The sequence below is a fragment of the Ixodes scapularis genome, unplaced genomic scaffold, assembly GCF_016920785.2.
Source record: "Ixodes scapularis isolate PalLabHiFi unplaced genomic scaffold, ASM1692078v2 PGA_scaffold0__279_contigs__length_252992795, whole genome shotgun sequence".
NCBI lineage: Eukaryota > Metazoa > Arthropoda > Arachnida > Ixodida > Ixodidae > Ixodes > Ixodes scapularis.
In genome coordinates, this window is record NW_024609835.1 from 48,998,201 (window position 1) to 49,020,774 (window position 22,574).

Consider the following 22,574-nt stretch of genomic DNA (forward strand, 5'->3'; position numbering starts at 1 on the left):
CATGCAGTCGGTAGTCTTAAAGCGAACCTGCGAGAGCATCCTGGAAGACTGCCGAAGAAATCAAAGAGGGGACTGGCTGGAGGATGAGGTAGACGAAATGATGGTTCAGCTCGAGACGCAGCCCGCAGGGCCAGAACAAGGAGCCCAATTAATGCCTAGATGAGCTTCATTTAAAAGGAATTAATTTGACGCATTAAACAATTATCATTGCTACTAAATATTGATGTAAAAAAAGCGCCGGGTCCAGATAGCATTCCAAATGAATTTTTGAGGCGTTACTGTCTAAGAGTTACTGAGTTTTTAGTACTTATTTTTCAAGCGTCTTTGAGCCAGAGGAGGCTACCTAAGGACTGTTTACTTTCGCGAGTAGCCCCTATTCATAAATCCGGGAGTCAACTTGATGTTGGAAATTATCGGCCGATTTCTCTTACTTCTACTGCTTACAAACTCCTCGAACATATTATTTATAAACATGTCACAAAGTTCATCGAAGAGAATGGCCTGTTTTACGAAAGACAACATGGATTTAGAAGGAAGTTATCAACTGTCACCAAGTTATTTGAAGCGACTCATTATTTCGCATCTGTTTTAAATGAGCGTGGACAAGTAGATGTGATGTCAATTGATCTGTCAAAAGCATCTGACCGAGTCACGCACTCGAAGCTGCTAAAAAATGGTTGGATTTAGGGGTGAGTAGGCCTATTGTTTCTTGGAACAAATCTTACTTGTCGAACAGATTTCAATTTGTTGAGATCGCGGGGGAACTTTCACGTTACTGTCAGTCACTTCCGGTGTGCCTCAGGGTTTGGTGTTGGGGCCAATTTTGTTTCTTGCGTATATAAATGACTATGCAAAATGAAATTCATCTATCTGTTAAAGTCCGCCTTTTTGCAGATAATTGTCTAATGTACGTAAAAGTTAATTCGCAAAGGAACCAAATGATATTAAATGACTTGTTAATGAACTATGCACGAGTGGTGTCACAAATGGGATATGAAGATACATTTTGAAAAGATAATTTTTGTAACAACCACAAAAAAGAGTTCGCCTAATATATATCCATATTCATATAATAGTGCACTTTTGGAGCAATCCGGAACTTTTAAATACTTAAGGGTCACGATTTCTGACAATCTAAACTGGAAGGTACATATAGAGAATGTCTGTAGTGCGGCTTTGCGAAACCTTGGGTTTTTAAGACAGGCACTCAAAAATACAACGCCTGAAGTTAAATTATGTGCGTATAAAACAATAGTTCGATCATCTCTTGAATACGCGTGCGTGATCTGCGATCTGTACTATCAGATAGAACAACTTGAGCGTATCCAGCGGCGTGCAGTAAGATTTGTATATTCAGGATGAATTCGTCCGGAATCGGTAACAGAACTATTAAAAAAAGCGGGGCTGCCAACCTTGGGTCAGCGGAGAAAAATTGGAAGGTTAAAATTTTTCTATCAACTCTACAATGGCATTATAACATCAGTTCGAGTGACTATATACAGCTCCCTGGTAGAAGGTCACCGAAAGTTAATAACCAGTTTGGAGTCAAGCCGTATTTCCTAAATCTCGATGTTTTTAAGTACTCTTTCCTTGTAAAAACAATTGAGGAGGGGAGCAGTTTGGATGGCGACCCCTTTGTTGGGATTGACAGTGCCGATAAGTTTGAAAGCGTATTATTTGATTTGTGTGCAGAGACATACTAGTATTCTTTGGTGGTGGTGACTTTCGGTGATGTTGTTCAACCGAAATTGTACTCAAATGATTGTATGTGGTGATTGTTCTTGATCTTCGGTTTTTTATTTCTGTTGTTTTATTGCTGTACACTCCTGAAACAGCCCGAAAGGGCTTTCAGTATTGTAAATAAATAAATAAATGCTTTCGTCCGAAGTCGATTGGCTAACTCTGAAGATGAAAGCGATAAGCTAAACCCTTGTATATTACTGCGCATGAGTTTGTGTAGCCTTACGGCAAGTGGCAAGGTTGGTGCAGGAGATCACAAAACGGTTCATATGACAGCCACTGTTGGCTTAAAGTTTAGCTATTTTGTAAACGATGCCAATAAAATAAAAACAAAAATTGTTCCGTCGTGCACCTTGTTCCCATGAAAACCTGAGTTATACAAAAACATAATTCCATTAATTAGCGTGTTATCACTGTGAAACGCTCAATTTTGAGTCCCGTGTCGTCATAATCAATTTTACAACGCCTGTGACATGTTCCTGTCATGTGTGCACGCGCGCAATAAATATATAGTTACATATCTGAACAATAAGCATATATCTGGTTCGGTAGAAACAAAAAAAAGAAAAATACGATCTGCGTGCAGATAAGATACTTCGGTAACAAGCTCATTATGATTGCACAGTTATCGCGAAGACAATTTGCTGAACAAACGAATAAACTTTGGATATCTGAATGTAAGTACTCCGTCATTATTTTAACGACGCCCAAGGTTTATAGACATAATGCTAATACAGTTAAAATGTGTTGTGAAGTTTACGCGTGCGTTTTAAGTGGTTATGTTTGTCTAAGTTTCCCCTAAGACCGGGGTCACACTGGTCATATATCATACAAAAGACAGCCTGCAAACACGAGTCACCGCAGTATCCGCGGTTCGAATGCCGTGTGACAAGTTTTCTCCTTCATTGCATTGCCATGAGGCATTCGAAGCACGGATCTCGCGGTGACTCGCGTTCAAATTTGTATGCAGACTGCCTTTTTTATGATGTATAAGCAGTGTGGCCCCGGCTTAACGAGCATGAAGTATTGCAATTAAATTGAATGAGCTTTACTTCGTGAACGTTTTGTGCCAATAAGATATGAGCTTGATTGGCGAGCGAACGGGCTCTCATCGAAGAATCGAATGGAACGACACGTCCGTTCGCGGTTTGCCGGCTTCACACGAGCTCGTATACGCGGAAAGAGTGCCAACAAACCGTTTTCCTTGCTCGCTCCGCACGGTGCTGAATCACCCGACACCTGTTTATTGAATTTGTGGAGAGAGGGAGATGGACGAGGGGAAGCAGCAACAGCGCATGCTCAGTCTCCACCGCCGCCGGCCGTGCCTCAGACATTTCCGTGTATTCGTCTTTGTATTTTTTTTGTTGTTGTTTTGTTGTGCTTTAATAGCTTAAAATGTCCCTGGAGGATCGCAAGTTTTGTTCGGGCTTACCCTTTCCTCGCTGACTTTTATTCCAGTAGCTATCTATTTAGACAGGCGTAATCATGGCGGTGGGACGATCGACGAAGATCCCAAATTAATCGCTAACGCATCTAGAGAGCTCGGCTAAGAATAGCGGCGTGCGCCAGTTCCTGACTGCTTATTGATTGTATTGGGAGCATACTAATGCGACCTCATTGCTTGTCATTGATAAAATGAAGAGCTAGGTTGTCGGCTTTCTGTCGACATTAAGATTTGAGTGACCATGCCCTCCCAACTTTACCACCTTCGTTACCCCTCCGAATTGGTGAAACAATATACTGCATAAAAAATGCAGGCTAATAAATTTTGTACCAACGTAAAAAGAAAAAGAAAAACACACAACAACCGTTATATTTTGTTTATAAATTTGCGAAATGTTGCTACTTAAAAAATTGAATTTATTAATTTTATGATGACTGCCGGTGGTGATGTTGGGGGAATACGACTGATTCACGTGGATATACCATCGTAAAAGGGATGATAAACAAATATTTATTTTAAATCGCGACCAGCCGCTTTTTTTTTTTTGTGGCGGCTTTTTACACTTTTTTTTTTAAATATTAAACTAAGTCATAGATGGAAATCTTACAGTAGAAAGTGGTGATTCAACGTAAAGAGGTCAACGGTCACTCGAAATAATTATGGCCTAATCGTCGTTCTAATTTTTCACTAACGCTCTCATCCGGTGTCCGGAAGTAACCAGGACAACGTAATGTTTTTGCTGGGATGACTGCCGTAGGTTAGTGCGCACAACGATGGCAAGTATAAACGAACGCACTTCATCTGTATTGTAGAGGGTTGTCAGCCTACACCACCGTTCACGTCACCTTCAAAGTGAACGGGCGCTGCCTCGAAACTGCTCTCTAAAACTCCATGCTTCCCCGAGGGATAGCCATGCGACCGCTGGCCCGCCAGTGCCTGCCTCTTCGAGAAGCTGGACCGCACGCAGGAGTCCTCAGCACCTAATCCCTCCAAATAAACGCGTCCAAAAAGATAAGACCAAACTTGCATCCGGCACAGAAATGAAACAAAACTGGGAGTAGCAATATACGCCGTTGCCACGCGCGCCTCCTGTAGCTGCCCGTACACACACACACACACACAAACTGCGTCTGCTGGCGAGCGTTTGCGCAATGCTAATCCCTTCTGGACAGAATATGATGTACGAATAAAAGCAGGAAACTACGTGACCTCCACTCGAATACGCGGCGGCGGCGGCGGCGGCGTCGACTGGGGGCCCCAGCATCGGCGAGCCGCGTGCAACGTAGCGCGCAAACATCCGAAGGAAGCGAAGCGAGAGACCACACGGAAACTTTTAAACGCTAATCTCCGATCTGACGACGTCGGAACATGCATCGCGGAGCAACCTGCCTTGCCGCCGAGAGTTTGTACGAGTCGGCCGGGGCAGGAGAAGAGAAGCGGCCGAGGAGAAGCAGCAGCAAAGGTGCATCCGTAGAAGAGAGGGACATCGTCGGGCCGCATCGTTGTCACGACGCCGGTGTGAAGTCAGGCGAAAGTGGCTTGCCCGGGCCTCCCGGCCTCGCCGCGCGGCCGGCCCGATCGCGAGTGCACGCGGCAGACAGTAAAAAAACCTACAGGGCTCGCCGCGAAATGGACCCAAAAAATGCCCCCGCCACGGGAGAGAAATCCTGCGATTCAGACGCGAAAATAAGATAGACAAAAAAAAAATAATAATAAAAAAAAGAACCGAGAAGAAGCGAAACGTACAAATGATATATATAAAAGGAAAGAATAGAGAGAAGTTTCGGAGAGAAAGATAATAACTCGACACAATCTTCACGGATTGTTACCTCAATCATGTTTCCGCGGGCGGCCTTGGCTCTAGGTGGGGCCCTCGGCTGTCATAGAGAAGCAAGAAAACGAGTGCGCCTGCTTTCCCGGAGAGGAGCCCGCAGTAGTTGAATTCGCAACGACCTCCACGCACGCCGCCGCCCGCCTGGCCGCTTCGCGCGCTCTCCGGGAGGATGCAACGCCGCTCGGTCCCCGAGCCGGCTGCGGCTGTCCCACCAGAGCACTGACGTCTCCCGCGCCTGCTCTCGGAGGCCTGCCGGGCCTGCTCGCGGGGAGCTCTGCCAGGCAGTCCCACCTCAGACAGGGACCACGTTGTTGGTTTTCCGAGAGAAGGACTTCGGCGGCTCCGACCGGAACCGCGGCGTTTCTCCGGCCGCCGTGTTTTGAAAAGCGGCCGCGAAAGCTTTTTCGGATACGCCGCTGGCCTCGGGGATTCTCAAGGGCTGCTGACCGCACGAGGAATGCGCTGAAGGTGAGCCGTGGTTTTTTTTCTTGGAAGGCCTGCTGGCTTTCTCGCTTCGTCCTATTGTTCCCGGGGTGGTTTAAACATGTTACCCGCAGTTTTTTTTTTAGGTGCTTGTGCTCTTCTCTTTTTTTCCCATTGACAAAATTTCAGCGGTGTGACTCAGCTGCGGGATGACGGCTTCTCTATCTGTGGTGTGTCTGATTTGTTGTTGTTTGCCTCGCACTTGGGTACTGTTCTTTCTGTCTTTATTAACATGTGGGCGTGAGCAAAATTAAATAAAGACTTGCCACATTAATATCTTCGAAGAAGGAGGAGTTCAATACCTGACCGGTGTTCGTGCTTCTGTATCTCAATTCTCAATTAGTGCTTGGGCAAGATGTGTGAACAAACTTAAATTCAATTTGCGGATATTTGGGTATACCAAGTTCCAACCCTGTCTGAACTTTCGGCTCGCCTGCTTGTTTCAATTTGCTTTATTAAGCCTTTCATTTTGCACGGCACTCCGCAAGCGCGACCGCAGACAGCAAAACGATACGAACGCATCATATATAGTTGCGAGATAAGGTATCAACCATGTTAGAGCTCACGAGATAAGATATATGTTTCGCGGAATGCCTTTTATGTGTATGTGAATACGAAGCCAGTGCCAGCAGAAAACTACACATAACAAAGACTCGCAACGAGCTGCACATAAATCATTACAAGTGACGCTGTTACGTGACGCGTTACCTGTAATGGAGTTTAATTACTTTTTAGCAAATGACTGGTACTGTACTTTGTTACCTTCTATGAGTAGTGTTTAAAACGTTCATTATCTGTTAAGTCAGACCTATTGTATATGTCCGTTGTTGTGCTTACATTGAAGGATAAATGCAGACTTTTGCAAAAAATTTTTTTTTATTATTATGGACCGTTTCTTGTTATATTATCTGTGAGACAAATGTGACAGACAGCGAAGATCAGGCATCTTATAGTCGTAATCACAAAAACAATAAAGGTCATAGTAAGATGCGATTAGGGTTCCATGTTTTCGGATAAATCTAAGAAACTCCGAAAAAAACTTGACGGTCAAATTTTGGTCGATTCGGATTTATCCGACAAACTCCGAATTTTGATGAGCCAATGCACCGCCCCCCCTCTTTTTTTCCCCCTTAAACAAAAAAGAAAGCTAAAAAAAAAGAAAAAAAAGTTGGCCTTTTTCAAGGAAGTTTGATCAGCGCAAGGGGTCAAGGTCCTGAGAAAATAAAATTCTTTGAAATCTCCAACCATTAATAGAAGGGATCTTCCCGCTTACCTCGCCAAGTTCATTCTAAACAGCAGGTGGGAAGGAGACGTTTTTGTAAAAGTGAAAGCTATGAACCATAGAGATTGCTTAAGATAAGGGAGAGGGGCAGTTGAAACTTCTTTATTGCATCCTGCAACACTCCACCTCGCGGGACCGGGGGTAGGTTGATGGAATAGAATGGGACGAATGCGAGCTTACCAGCAACTACCTCCAGGAGTTGATTGATTTTAAGGTATGGACGTCTATCCAAGTAACACTTGTGTGCTACGTTTGACGTGGGACAAATTAGTATTGCAAATGGCAATGGCATCCACCCCCAATTCAGCTCAAGAAATGTTAATTGTACAAGCGGGTTTTATTTTATTTTTGTATCATACGTTTACACCCGGATATTATTTATTTATGTACTATTTTTGTTTATTAATGAATTTATTCATTTATTTTTAATAAGAAACACTGTGAAATTAAACTTCGAATATCGGAGAATTGGGAATCAAACAAAAATAAACTCCGATAAACCTCGAATTTTCGTCAAAAAATAAACTCTGGAAAACAACCACCGAATTTGACGAAAAATAAAATTTAAAAACGGGGAATCTTAAATATGATGGATTAAGTTACTGTACAATGGGCGTCAAATAACGAGAATTGCACTGGATGCTGCAATGACGCCCAGCAGCATCTTCAAAACTTATTTAAGAAAAAATAACCTCACTCTTTTCTAAACTAAAAAAAAAAAAAAAAAAGAAACGCACCAAGAAAGCTTGGTTGCTCGAGAAGTGTTAGTGGTTCTCTATTTTATACGGGGAATCAACGCATGCATGTGCTTGTGGGTACATTTAGCATTGGCTACCTGTGAGTTTAGCACAACGTATGCGCTTCGAATGTAAAAACGTGTCGTGAACACTGTATTTCTGCGTACATTTAGCTTAAGTTTCCGTGTGTAATTTTATCAGAGTGCGCACGTTCCGACTGTTACCATAACCACTATACGTGCGCTTATATTTAGTCAGTTATTTGTCATTTTATTAAAACGTGTACTTTTCGAATATAAAAAAAAGTATTATCTTTGTTTTTTTTTACAATTAGATGTTGCGAGAGCTACTGACAACATACGAACCATGCTCAAAACTTGTCTTTTCTCGACGTGACAACTGGGACAGATCTCTATCCCAGCATGTAAGAACATAGAGAATAAACTCAATATAAGACACTTGAGTACGCCAGGAAAAGCGAGGAAGGCGTAAAATAAATCACAGAAACCATCATACTCCGTGGCCGGGGAAGGCAGGACTGCATGAAGGGAAAGGCTGCCTTCGGGTCTCTTGGCACAGAAGCAAAACTGGCGAAATATGCAAGCCAAGTGCCGGCCGCAGGTGTAAGCAGTGATTCATGCCCCACGGCCGGGCAATTCTTGCTGAGCTTCGCGCGAGCGCCCTGGCTAGTATCAGGTGGTCATCCCCTTCGTTGGTGCTCCTTCCTTCTGCCAAATCTATTCAGCTGAGCCCATAACGAGGTGCGGCGAATACGCACCATGCCCATGGTGCGTATTCGCCGCACCTCGCGTCAAGCTCATTAAACTGCACGGGAGTTCTAATGGTGGCCACAGTGTGTGTTTTAGTGTTGATTTGTTGTTCTTCAGAAACTACACGTCATTATTACAACACGCGCGACAAAAAAAAAAATGTTTGCATGTTATTTTGGAAACGCTATACCTAACTATTGCTCAAGAATATTTGAAGTTCGTCGTTTGCGCTCGATAGCTGGCACTACACTACATTATTGTGGAACACATAGGGTACAACGAAAGACTAAACATAGAAAACAAAGAGGACGATGATTTTCAGAGCTGCTTTCCTTGCCATGTTTGCTTCCTTTTTCTTAGCTCTCTTAACATGAACAAAACGCTCTTCAGCTCATTTTTATATTGCACTAGTGTTGTTGTATGCGAAGAAAAATGCAGGACCATAAAGAGTTCATGTCCCTGCTCACTGGGTGGAAGGGTTTTGTAGAGCTCTGAGAGCAGCGAACACACATCAGCAGAAAAGCTTCTTACGTGTAGTTCGTTTCGCGGACAAAGAAAAAAAAACGAAGAAAACAGACACAGGAAATTAGCTCATTAAAAAAACATACGTGAAAGATAACGCGCCTAATCCACGACAAATAACCTAGTGTGAAAGCCGCTCATTATCCAGCTGGAACATCGCATAAACGAAAAGCAAGAACCGCTCAGCACGCAGCTGTGAGGCTGGTTGGCTCGCGGGCACTTACATTTTTTTTCCTCTTTTTTCTACGATTCTTTTGGGCCGTGAAACAAGCTCCGCTGAAGGCTGCCTTCCCGCCGAAAGCCAATGAAGGAGGGTGAAGGGGAGAAAAAAATGGGAGGAGGAAAGAGGAGGAGAGAGGAGGAAGAAGAGGGGAGGGGGACGAGACATGTGCGCGGGGTTTTGAAAGCTGTATCTCTCCGCGTCGGTGTTCTTGCCTCGACGAGAACGACTGGCTCTTTCCAGCGGACACGCATCAGAGCTCAGGGCGGATGCACGTCTCTGAGCGAGGCAGGGAGACTGGGTCTGCGGACGCACGATACGGAGGTCGCCCTCTTCCCCAGCTCTTGCCCACCTCCGCCCTCCGGGCATACCGGTCTGCGAGACGGCGATAGCTTCGACTCGGAAGAAAACAGCCCACACTGCGAAATCGGTTCCACATTCCCTCAAAATATGAAAACTCTGCCGCTTCAAGAAACCACACAAAATATAAAAAAAAGAGACTTGAAAAAATATGTTTTTGTTTAATTATTCTTTTCTTTATGCTTCCTCCTCAGGTCTCTCTCACAAAGCGTCCTTTTCATTTTCCACCTAATTTAGCGCTGTGCAGAGATACGTCGTTTTGACGTGCGATTGGGAATACGCGAGAATCCCTTCCGGGGGTGGAGGATGTTTTTATATATCGTTGCCAAAATGTATAAGTTCCCTAATTAGGTGTCGGTGTCTCATCTCCACCGGGATAGCCCGAGGGATTTCGACGGAAACGAGCAGTTATATACGTGCCCCCTGAGATCTGTAGGAAGCTAAGGTAAACATTCAACGTAGCGGTATAAGACGATGGCTATACGAACGTTTTGTCGAGCGTCCAGCTTGCGGTAATTTATTTTTATATATAACCGAGAGCATAGATTCTTTGTCAGACAATCCCCGAACGTAATTTCTGGTTTCGGTTTATAGACGTTGTCATTTTTTCTAGTTTTTTATTAGTTACTCGTTAGGGCAATACGAACAATGGGGTGTCTTTCAATAGGGCATGCACGCCTCAAACCTAATCGTAAACATAATATTGAGCTCAGCAGCAGGTGAGGTAGGGTTGTTGCAATCATCGCTCATGCGAAGCTCCCGGCTATCTGTTCTAACGAAGCTAGTTAAGCCGGGGATAACAAATTATTTTATAATTAGTAGGACTAAAGAGCGTTGTCAATTCTGTATGATCTGAAACAGAGCCGTGCCATTAAGGTAACAGTTGACCTAATGAGCGGATCATAAGTGATGATAAGAGCTCAAGGTTATACACGGCTTCCCAAACACAAAAATGTGGAGGGTTTTATTCGTCGCAACAATAAACTGCGCATCGCCGAACGCTCATTTTCCACCCAAATGTCGCGCTAGGGGTCTGAACCAGATGCCAATGTTTCAGGATACATTGTTATCGTGTTCAAAAGTTATGAGCGATTTTTTGAAATTTTTAGGGAAAAAATGGCGGACGATGGACCTCTTATAAAACACAGAGCTCAATGGCGAAAGTTACCGATAACAGGTGAAAATGAGCCCAATTCCCATTGAAAATTTCAGTAAATCGATTATAACTTTTGAATAAGTTAACGCTTAGTTCTGAAACGTTGGCACCTGGTTCGGACCTCTGGCGCTACATTTGGGTGGAAAATGATCGTTCGCTGATGCACAGATTAATTTTTACAAATAAGAAAAAAAGAAAATGAAGAAAGAAATGTAGTTTCCTTTACATTTTTTTATTATAAAAGTGAAAATAAATTTGATTCTTTTCTGGAACGGCGTTGCACATTGGTCGGTCAGCCAAAATCCTGATTTCAATTATACGTTTAAACTGTGGGATAATAAATACAGAACTGTACAAATGCTCGCATATATATATATATATATATATAGCTTCCAAGTAAAGGGAGAGGGGCGCTGTGGCTTTGAGTATCAATATCAAAGGCTCGTTTTTTAATAAACTAGTTCGTTTTAAACCGCATGTTGGAACGTCATCAGCTGATTCAGACAACGTATTCTATGCAGACGCTCAACACGAACGGGATTCCAAAATGCGATGAGCCAATGCATAGATAACGATATCAAAACGCAATCAGAGGAACGAGGAAGACGGTGGCACTCTCTCTCTTCCTGCCTCCCTGCACTTCTGTTCGGATCCAGATAGGGCTAATCACCCACTCTGAGGTCGTCCAAAGCGTCGCGCTATCGCGTTGGAGCGTGTCCGACATGTTCACTTGATGAATCACAGCTCTTTCGGAAGCTTTTTATAAAATTATTCTTATATTATCCCCCCCCCCCCCCCCCCCCCCCCCCGCACGTCTCCGACAAAACCGCGAACATGACTTTTCCAATCGAGTCGTAGCTCCGGGCGCCTCCCCATGCACACCGCAATCGGCCGAATGACACAAAGTACAACCGCGCCTCTGCAGCGTTGCCTTCCAGGCGGCAGAAACGTGTCCGTACGTGCGATTCGTCCGCTCCGTCCGTGTGTATACATTGAGAAAATAGGCCAAGAACTTCCACCAGATCGCTCATTGCTCTGGCAATTTTCTTCTAGATTATTACGAGCGAGGGGGCTCGCCGCTCGCTGTTAGCTCGCGCGGTTTTGACAGGCTGCCGAGTGCTCTGCAGGTCGAATGAGTGACGACGATGCCGATAGCCGACGAACACAACAGCGCTGCTTGGACAGGCGCGGCGAGTGGAACTTTGATAACGAGGCACTGTCTTGCAAGTTTGCGCGCTAAGCGGATGCGACGAAAGAAAATTACCCGCTGATTTTGCGCGCGCAATTTAGCCGATTCGCACTGTGTGCGAGAGAATTGCGAGTGAACGCTAATCGCGAAGCACGTAAAGTTGTTTGTTCGCTTGCACTGGAAAAGGGTAAAGAGCTTACTGCGATCGAAGCTCCCGTAGCAGGTCGTTTATGGGATGTGTCGAGAGACTCCATTTGAGAGCGGACGCTTTGCTGAGGCGAAGGCGCTTTGAGCAATATGCGTTAGACAAATAATTGGCATTTGACCCGCTCGCTGTACCCGCCCTCTACATGTCAAAAAGGAAGACATATATGTATATATGTAAAAAAAAAATTGTACAACTTATCGTAGCGCTGTCATGGGCGTACCAGCTCGGGGGGGGGGGGGGATGTTTTGCTTCCCCCCCCCCCCCCCCCCCGAAACAGCCGCCACTGGGCAGGGCACGCACTGGCCGGCGGCGCCAAGAGTTCACAAGGGCACCGCCCCCCAGCCATGGGAGGGGGGGGGGGGGTTTGGTTCGCCCCCCCCCCTCTCCCACTCAAGAACAAGTTGGTGAGCCACTGAGCGCTGTCATCGCATTGAATTAACGCACAACACGGCAAGCCTGTAATTCATTTTTTTTATTTATTTATTTAAAGGTTACTGCTGCTCACACTTGTGGGCCAAAGCAAGTATGGGAGCATAAAAAAAACACACTTAGCTAAGTTTAACTTGATTCACAAAGAAAGTTAATGTTTTACAGTTCAAAATGTCTTGAGTCAAAAGATTATTTCTTGATGAACTGACAGAATAAGAAACTGCGAGTTTGCATGATAAGTTTGCAATAAGTTTGGATGATTTCAAGCGAAGTTCAAAGTGTTTGATGATGATTTCAGAATTTTTTAAAGAACCCCATTTTTCAAACCTTACATGCCTTCCAATCCTTCTGAACAAGTAAGTATTTTCTGTGTGGTCAATGTGAAAAACGAGCTTTTGCACCCTAGAACCGCATAACCTAAGGAAGCTGCAAACGCTCTGTGTCAACGCGTCTACCAAGCCCTTCGGCGCTGACTGGTGATGACAAATATATTTCGTTAACGTGCAGCCTTATCCATGGAAGCACTCAGCAACACGAAAACTTCCGAAAGCGCCTAGCATGGGTGGTGAACACGAAAACATGAATGGTCGTTTTTTCGCTCCATTAGTTCGTCTGCGGTGTGCTGTCGTGGACGGCCAAGTTTCGCTCCTGGCCATGCTGCTGCCTACGGTTAAGCGTGCACTTTCGTAAACCGGCAGCACCCCCCCCCCCCCCCCCCCCCCAAAGAACACCTGCTACAAGAGCGGCAGCAGAGCGCGCGCTATCGTGAAGCGGCCGCCAATGGCTATCTAGGAGCCGTTGTGTTCAGCCAATAACAAGATAAGCATTTCTTTCGCCCCCCCTTTTTTTTTTTGTTACGGTTACAGAAGCTGTTAACTCCGCTCTATGAGAAAGTTAATGTTATCGCAATAAAAATAACGAACAGGGATCATTTACCTTTAACGTCTTCCTTCGCACACACTGTGATGGGATGTGAAGATCAGCGTTGGTACATGTTCCATGCAAAAAAAGAACGAAAGCTCATTCCCCGTTTCTTTTTAATCACGTAACGAGTTCCTGTTACAAGTTCCTTTGTTTCGAAAGGATCCTACAACGTTTATTAAATTGGAACGCGTCGTGCCTTTAAATTTGCGTAATTGCGTATTGTAATAAAATATCGCGCTTAATAATCAATAGAAAAAATAAAGCAAGGAAGTGAAAAGGTCCACATCGAATTACGTGACGTGCCGCCGCGATCACATTCCTCCCAGTTCTTTGTTTTCTACTTTATTTCGGACATTCCTCATTACTTGAAGTCGGAGGTTGAAATAGTCATAATAAAAGAAAAAACCTAAGTACCTACTAAATTCAAGTAAAATTGCAGATATATAGACAAAAAAAAAAAAAAAAAACGTTTTTTTTTGAAAACGTAACAAGTACTTGTTCAAGCTACCGATGCAAGTTGGAACGGTGGCGTTCTTTCGTGCCTCCTATTGGCGACTCCAGTGAAATCGACGCCGCGTAGCTGCGTCGATTTGGAGAAGCGAGAGCTGCTTCTCCAAGTTTTCATCAGTTATGTTTTCCCGCTTCCTTGAGAATCAGTGTTGGAACTAACGCGTTCCAATTAAAGACGTCACTGGTAACGCGTAAGCTTTTTTTACTAACGTACTTGTTAGAAACTTAAATGACTGACGAGTAAAGTGATGTCATTATTATTTTACTGTATCTCCTATCAAATTACGCTGCCCGTTACTCGTTACTTTCGATTAAAAGTCCATATATTTGTTTGAACACAATGATCCTTTTCCTTATTTACACTATGTAAAAGCGGCAAAGAAACCCCAACAAAGCTATGGGTAAGTGGCGTCATTTCAAACACTTTTGGAAGACACTTTTAACGTTCCCACGACAGGGCCCAAAAAAGCGCGAGATTATTGCTGCGGGGAAACCTTATAAGCGTCCATGGTCCTACCGAAAGTACATGTTTTAACCTGAGCAGTGCAGTGTGAATTTCTCTGTTCATATGTTTGGCGTTATTGAAATTTTCATATTGTGTGTTATTTTGAATTGCTTATTTGTTTTGTAGGTTGCTGGCTTGTGCTGTTTGCGTGAGTTTCGAAAGTATAAATGTGATTTGTACCCTGCTGTAATGTTCTGGCGCTGCAGAGTATAAATAAATAAATAATCGCTCTGAGCAAGTGTATTATGGAAGATGTTCTTATTATAAAATGCTGTCATATACTAACAAAACACAAAGTAACCACAAACTAACTTAAAAGTAACATCCGTTAGTCATGGCAAGTAACGGCACCGGCATTTCCTTACATTTGAAAAATGGTAACGGAGCTTCGTAACGCGTGAGCATTTTTCCAAGCTAAGGAGTAACGCTATTTCGTTACTTATTTTCGGTAACGGGCACAACACTGTTGAGAATACACCTCCGGCGACGATGAAGAGTGGTTTTACACACGCGCTCGAAGGAACGGCAGTGTTGTGCTTAGTAATTAAAATAACTGGTGAATCTGCGAGTCCCCACTCTCTTTTGTTCTCTCTGCTTCTAAATTTCTAAGTTGACAAAGGGTTCTGCGCCTTCCCATGTTGGCAACCTCCCTGTTTACATTCGGTCTGTACACGATTCTCGAAGGTTCAATTAACGAACATTATTGAGTTCTCTGGGGGAAAGAGGTTCTCTGGGGGAAAGAAATTCCCAGCTGTAGAGTTTCTGACGTGTTCAACGATTAGCGTTGCTATACTGACATACTGTTTAGTTGTTTTGAGGGTTGCCCCCCTGCTTTTGTCGCAATAGACGCGTACTCAGGTTAGATTTAGAACGAGGCTTTTTTTAAACGTTGTTGTACACGTTAGTCTTCAAAAGTAAAGAAATACCGTTTCTTGTTACTTGACCTTAAAAGTAGCTATGTACGTTACTCGTTCATTTTCCAGAAAAGTAACTAAATATGTTATTCAAAACCAAAAAAAGTAACTAGGTAGAAATAACTCGTTACTAATAACGCGTGACGTGCATGTGTGATCTCACCTTAGCGGCGGCACCCATGGCAACATCGTGAGTGCACTTTGGTACGCATATCTTCTAAAACCGTGAGCACACGATTTCAGGTTTGGCTTAAGCAAACAAAAAAAAATTGCATTTTTTTTTTTTGTGGGCACATATTTCATTTTTTGTGCACACGACCTGTATGCAGAAGAAACGTGTTGCTTCTAAGTGAGGTAAAAAAAAGGCATGCTCTCAGATAGTACTTTGAGTCGCCCTCATTAACGCAAGTTAATATGAGAAGCAAATAAACGACAATATGACAGCGAGTATAGCAAATTGAAACTCATATACGCACCATAAAAACGCCAAATAAAAACAAAAAGATCTCGGGACACAAAAGGCAAGCCTGGTTCTGTTTCCACAGAGCGGTGCACCTTCCATCACAACTCGTCAGGTCCGCGAAAATGATAGAGTGGTCCTAAATAATCTTAGAAAGGTGCAGACGCAAACCAGTGGACAGGAGGGGACACAAAAAAGACCAGCATCGCACGCACACTCACTCACCGCTCCGGTCTCTCATAGACACGCAGGCAACATAGAGACGTCAACATAACGTGCAGTAACTTTTCCCTCCTCCTCCTCCTTAACTCTCTCTCTCTCTCTCCTGCCATTATCCGCAGTTTTTCCCTGGCATTGCACAGTGTGTGCACGTATAACGCTTTTCGTTTTCCTCCGCCGGTTCCTCCGAGCAGACCGCCACATCTTCATAATGGCAGCCGATCGAAGAAAAATCATCTGCTGTCAACGGCTGTGTACCGTTATAATGCATCTACGCTCGACTGGTTGAGACATTTGCTGCTGTTTACGTTCTCATTTGGAGGACACGCTTCGTTTTACTTTTCGCACTTGCTGTACTTGCATCCTAGGCCGGCCCCCCTCCCCCTTCCTTGTCCCGCATGCACCTATGAGCAGCCCGAGCTGCGCCTCTCGTCGACGCAAAATCAATCGCGGTTCGATGCGGCGATACATTATTCGCATCAACGTTTCCGTCTAATTTTTCTTTTCTCTTTCTCGTTGTTGTCGGGCCATGTTTCTCTCCACAGGAGCGCCGTCTCCATGGCAGATATTGTCTATTGGTTACGCGAGTGCTCGTATCGACAACCTGCTTTCGCTTGCCACCGGTCTTGTCGCCCCAAATATTTTTTATTATTTTTTGTACTATGTTTATATCTTGATCATCAGTGTGCGCTCCAACAGCAGCAGCGGTATACTCGGGGCCTGCCCCCGCCGTACTGTTGCCTTTTTTTTTTTCTTTTTTGTTTTTTATTGTATACGTACGTTGTAGGAACCCTGCGTGGCGAGAGTCGCGAAATATTTCATGAGTTTTTCCGTTCCCGGCTCTGGGCTTCCTCTTGTCGGCGCGTGGAGCGCTTCCGAGGATCAATAATGTATTGCGTCGATCCCTATTCGCGTCTATACGGCGCACTCTATTGCCTCGCCCGGTATCCCCGCGTATGCGAATTTGGGGCGCCGCCGAGCCGCTTTTTGACGTCTCGACCCGGGAACGTCGAGGGCGTCTGTGGCGCCGCGCGGAGCATCGTGGCGTGCGTTGCAAAATTTTAGCTGGCTCGCTGCACGCCTCAAAGATAACCAAGCTCCACTGTGCCTATGCGGAGAGCGAGTTGTCTGCTTCTTGCGGAGGAGTGGCAGTGGCGTCAGAACGACGCCGAGCTGTTATTGGCTGAGTAAAAAAAGAAAAAAAACAAAAAAAAAAAAAAACAATGGGTAGACCTTAATGCTAGAGGCCTTGAGGTCTACCCACTATTTTTTTCAATCAGCCAATAAGAGCTCGGCGTCGTTCTGACGTCACCGCCACTCCTCCTCAAGAAGCAGACGACTTGCTCTACGTATAGTATAGTTGTCAACAAAAGGTCGGTTAACCTTTCGTAGCCGCTCTCACTGTGATCGTAACTATTATTTTTTTAGGCGATTACAGTTGCATAAGACAGGAGATAAAGAACATCAGTGTTACACTGGAACGTATACAAAGCACGACATTTTGGACGCATATAAAAGACTCAGTGAGCTTATTGCCCTAACTGCAGTGACGTTTTCTTTGTTTTGTTTACTTCTTGCGGCGAACTCCGGCAACTTAGAAAGGTGGTCGATTACATCAGGAGGGACAAGGCGCTTATGTTTCCCATGAACTTTAACAAAAAACTCAGCAATGCAGTTACAGAAGAACCAATCTCTACACTCGTTGACAACGTTCTATGACTATGCAGTCCAATGTACCTGGACGCGTGCGAGCATAAACCGCAAAAAGTTATCCACGGGTATTCGCGACTCCAGCGTCCTACAGGGGAAGCCACAATCGAACAAATATGGCGGTCTAAAACAGGTCGTGCCGTGCCACGTGCCAGATCAAAGCACAACGCTGGGGCATCAGCAAGCGAGCATTGGAGTGAACATGGTTTGCGCCGCTTTTTAACTTCCAGGTTTTGAACCTGCGCCGATGTTTTGGCGTAAGAGCTTTCAGAGTCGACTTTCTTCGAGGAAGCGACGGAAGAACTGCCTACTGTCCCCCACGGCGCTGATGAACGTCGATAAACGCGGAATGTCTGATTCACGCGGTTGCGTAGGTTGCGTGCAGGGCAACCTTGGTAAGAAGCTGATAGTAGAGTTACGACTGAGTCACGGAGACAACTGTTCTATCGGATAAGCCACAGGCAACATAAAATCACGGAACCCACAAGACACGAGCAGAAATCGAGAAAGGACCTGCTACCAGCCAGTTCAGTGTATTCCCGTTAGGTGCCGTCCGTTTTTCTGGAGTCCCGAACAGCGAAGGCGTTACATAAAGCCTTTCCTTTTTTTTTTTTTGTCAAAATCTTAGGCGTATGTTTTCTATGTACACATAGTGAAACGCTAGTCTATACAAGTATTTGCATTGCCTAAACGTGAAAATAGGACGACGTAATCCATTAAAATTGCATTGTCACCTGCGCAGAAGGTACACAGTGTCGTGCTTCAAGACAGTTTAGTTGAAATATTGTCTAGATATTATAGGCGAATGAATGCAGCAATTTTAACAGCACCTTTTGTGGGTATATATGTTTCTCGGTTTATCAGCGCACACTGCAGCAACTTCATAATTCTTCCAAACTTCATTTAGACATACATGAGCTTCTATCACCTCTGCTCTTCGGAGCATTGGCAGGTATTAGGAGACCGCAGTATTCACAGGTACGACAAAAAGAAAACACACAAACAAAATTTATTAAATTTAAAGATGTTGACTACAAAAAAAATATATATTGGCAGCAGCCTTTACTTTTAAAGTACTATAATACATGAAACTCATTATAGGGAATTGGTGTGTCCCGTGACGTATATCTTTCCGCTAAATTAAGCGGGGAAACTGATTGGTTGTATAGCTCACGTGACCTCAGGTCACGTGACGTCGAGTTGTCCCGCAAGATTTAGCGGAGAAACCGTGTGGTGTCTGTCACAAGACGTGAATTTTTCCGCTAAATTTAGGTGATAACTGAATCGATGCATATGTCACGTGACGTCAATCTTCCGCTAAATTTAGCGGGAAATCTAGATTGATATATTGGCCACAAGACGTGAAATATTACGCTAAATTTAGCGGGGAAACTGAGTTGACGGATAGGTCATGTACCGTCGTTTTCCCCAAGGTGTATAGGCCACGTGACGTCGGGTGACGTCGCGTGACGTGACTTTTCCCGCTAAATTTAGTGGAAAATGCACGGACGAACGGACGGACGGACGGACGGACGGATGGACAGACGGACACAATTTTGAAGATTAAGAATAGCGTTGAAAAGCATCTCATGCTTTAAAAAAGAAGTTGATTAAAATCATGTAGTCATTTAATATTAGACGTAAATTAATGGATCCGTCAAAAGGTGATTCAACCTTCAGAGTTCCTTCACAACGCTACGTCGTTATTGTGGCTCGTCAGCGTGCTGTCTATGCTCACTACATTGAACACATTACATACTTGTACGAGCCCTAGGGTAGCCTTAGTAAATAACTTTGTTTTAATCTATATAGCGAAAAAAAAAAAACTACAGGAAGAGCATTATACAGCATTTATAGGATGCATTTTAAAAGCGCAAAAAGTAGTCTAAAAAGCCATCTCCCCTCCCCCCCCCCCCACCCCATCCCCCGCCTACCCTAGAAAACGACTTCATGTGATTTGCTCAGCGTATATGTTGTGTAACACAAAAATTCTCAGTTAGTTTAATACATCGGAGAAATGCAAAAACGAAGCTAATAGAAAATACGCGCATTCAGATAAATATTTCCTAGTAACCCAGTCCACGTGCTCCTGGTACAGCCCAGTAACAAAAAGCACGCACCACTTTGCCGTATAATAATCGCGAACGCACGCTCAGACCGACGAAAATCAGAGCGCCTTAAAAGACATACGCCCAATAAACGCCCTGTACAAAAAACAAACAAACAAACAAATAACTTTACATGGAAGCTGGGGAGAGCACCCGTCACTCCCGCTCGTTATATAAAATTGAGCCCCGGTTGTAGCGAGGCTCAGACTCCCAGCATGAAACCCGGAACCCGCTGAGCGCGCCAGAAAGTAGAGCCGACGCCGATGCCGTGCCGGTGGCGTGTGTTGTCGGCGCCGTGCGGTGGGGAGCTCGACGCTCTCGGCCGCCGACTTATCGGACGATGAGTACGTCGAAGCAATCACCCTCTCCTCGTCTCGGGCGTTTATTAAATGCCTCGCTGCACGAAAGCGGCTTTTTCGTCGCTCATTCCAAGTTATGGACTGGCGGTGAAAGGGCGAGGGTTGTTGAAGGCTCGAGGGGGAGCTTTTTGAACATGATCGGAGTGTAAACGTGTGCCTCACTGCAAGGTGGGCAGAACGTTACAACTTTTAGACACGCAAAGCGGACCGTTCTTGATTTCTTTTAGGTTCGTTTTATCAGCCAGCGAAACAATAAACACGGAAAGGAACCCGTTTGAAATGTGAAAAAGCGAGCCGAGCTTTGGAAGCTGGTATCGGTACTTTGAACGTGACTCTTCGTTGCCGTCGTCGTCCTTGCAGTTTTTTGTTGTTTCTTATGCTATTGCTGAGTTATAGGTAGTAGAAATAAAATCGGACGGATATTGTACCCAAGTGCGCTGGGGTAATATCACCACCGCCCTTCGTGCTATACGGCAAGCAATGTCGGGTTAACATTCGTTCAGTATTGGTCAAAACGCTGCTCTGCATGCAGCACTTGCATCAAACATAATGCTTCGTAACAGAAAAAAAATCCAGCTGTAAGAGCTTTTTTAATAATTACCGTGTTCCTGCAAATAAATTGATGTGATCAGGGTTGTCTCCCAAGGCCCTAAAAAATGTATTCCATAGGAATTTGGAAAAACTGAGCGAAATCATCAACCGATTTATATAAGAAGGTCCCGACGTTTCAAAACCGGCTCGGTTTTCCTTCTGGGGCGACTATTAGGGGAAAGCAGCTTCGTTTTCTTCTACGATGATTGTCTTTTAGTTAATTTCTTCTTTGTCAAGTGACTGAGATCGTTCGTGTAGGATGATAGTTGGTTAGTGATTTTATTGGTTTTTCTAAGTTTTTCCCCAACCAGGCAAACCTCTGAGGAAACGTTTACGTTCAATTGAGACGGAAATCTTTTAGAGCTGTATATTTTTATTCCTTCATTGTTTTAAAATGTTCCTAGACAACAAAATTAAAAAAAAACTAATTTAGTCAGGTAATCATCAAAGCAAGTAAGGCCTCAATTAAAAGACCCATTAAAAAGCGAAGGAGCTTCTTCAGACTAGAAACGGACCTAGTCGTTTATTAAAAAAGAAAACTCTCTACAGAACGAACTGCTTTCGAGTTCATCAAAAGGAAGGGAGGTATCTTTTTCAGTTAATTAGAAAACGTTTAGCACTAGAAAAAAATATAATACTAAAATATAGAACGCGTTGCTTGCGCATCCAGAATGAGTTGCAGAAAAAAAAATTCTAAAATCGCAATTTTTGTTGTTGTAGATGAGCCACTGTGGATTGCATTTGTCCACAACTCTCAGCAAAAAATAAACACCTTGGTCAGTGTCCTTTTAAAAATTCCTGCGCCTCGGAGAGGCTCGACGTCTTCAGCTTTCGGGACTCCTGTGACTAACAGTTTGAGGGTTCCCATTTCCATTCCCGCCGCGCGACCTTCCTTCTTCGGTCCCTCGGTCACCGGCCATATAATAACCGGACGACGAACAGCGGTCGAATGATTAATAAAAGCCTCTCGGGCTCATACTCGTTACCAGAGGGGGGGGGGGGGGTGCTCACGCAGCGGAGGACGAAACAAGACAACCACATAACTGCAGCAGCCAGGGACACGGTCGCCTGCGCTGCGCGCGCGCGCGCGCATGGAAAGCTAACTTTACACAAGAGGAGTCGAACCTCGCGCAAGCGAGACGCTGGAAGCACGTCCGCATCGGCCGGAGGCTCCTTGAAAAACTGCCGCCCGCCCGGAGTGCACCGAGAGAACTTCATTAAGCCGCTTTGGGAAGAAAGCCAGCGGCGTGAGAAACGGTCTCTGGCTGCCCTTCACTAAGTTCGGGTCCACGCTAGCCGCAAGAGGAACAAGCATAAAAATATGCTTCGCACAGATTAATATCTCGGCTTCCTGTCTGTCACCCTCTCCGCCTATGTGTGTGTGTGTCTGTCTGTACAAGCTTCCCTCCGTCGTGTTTGTATTTTCAGATATGTGCCTTTCGTACGCGACTTTATCCGCGCAACCTTCCTTCGTTGTTTTAGAAGAAACTCGTTACCTGACCTGTAGGGTGCTGCTGCCGACTGCGGATGCAACTTAGGATTTATGAAGAGCGAAAGATGGGGGAAGAAATGGGGGGCGCCTGGGCAAGCGTAATTAATGGACTACATCTCCGCAGACGTATTATGTGCGCACGTACACGCTCGGGTCCAGCAACTTGTTTGCGGTCGGAGTCGGGCGGCTGGAGTGGCCGAGCGCGGCGATAAGACGTTGCGCAGCGACGGGAAGCCCAAATGTATCGTGTGTCGTCGGGTAACGAGAGAGACGAATCGCGGCAGCAGGCGACCACGAAGTCCGTGCGTTGCGTGCTACCCGCTTGGTTGTCTACCCCTACACTCTGCGTTGTTTACAATGTATTCACGTTTGGTCGTGACACGCGTGGGCAGTTTCACGAGTCACGCT

The 22,574-nt window shown here is 44.8% G+C and overlaps 1 protein-coding gene across 1 annotated transcript in view; it reads left to right on the forward strand.

The window, feature by feature from the left end:
- The first annotated feature begins 5,200 nt into the window (after positions 1–5,200).
- LOC8038087 (homeobox protein Hox-D1) overlaps positions 5,201–22,574 on the forward strand; it is a 143,523-nt gene continuing 126,149 nt past the window's right edge. Inside the window, exon 1 of the mRNA XM_040499603.2 lies at positions 5,201–5,486. The gene's annotated coding sequence lies outside the window, so the exon portion shown is untranslated. The remainder of the gene's footprint in view (positions 5,487–22,574) is intronic.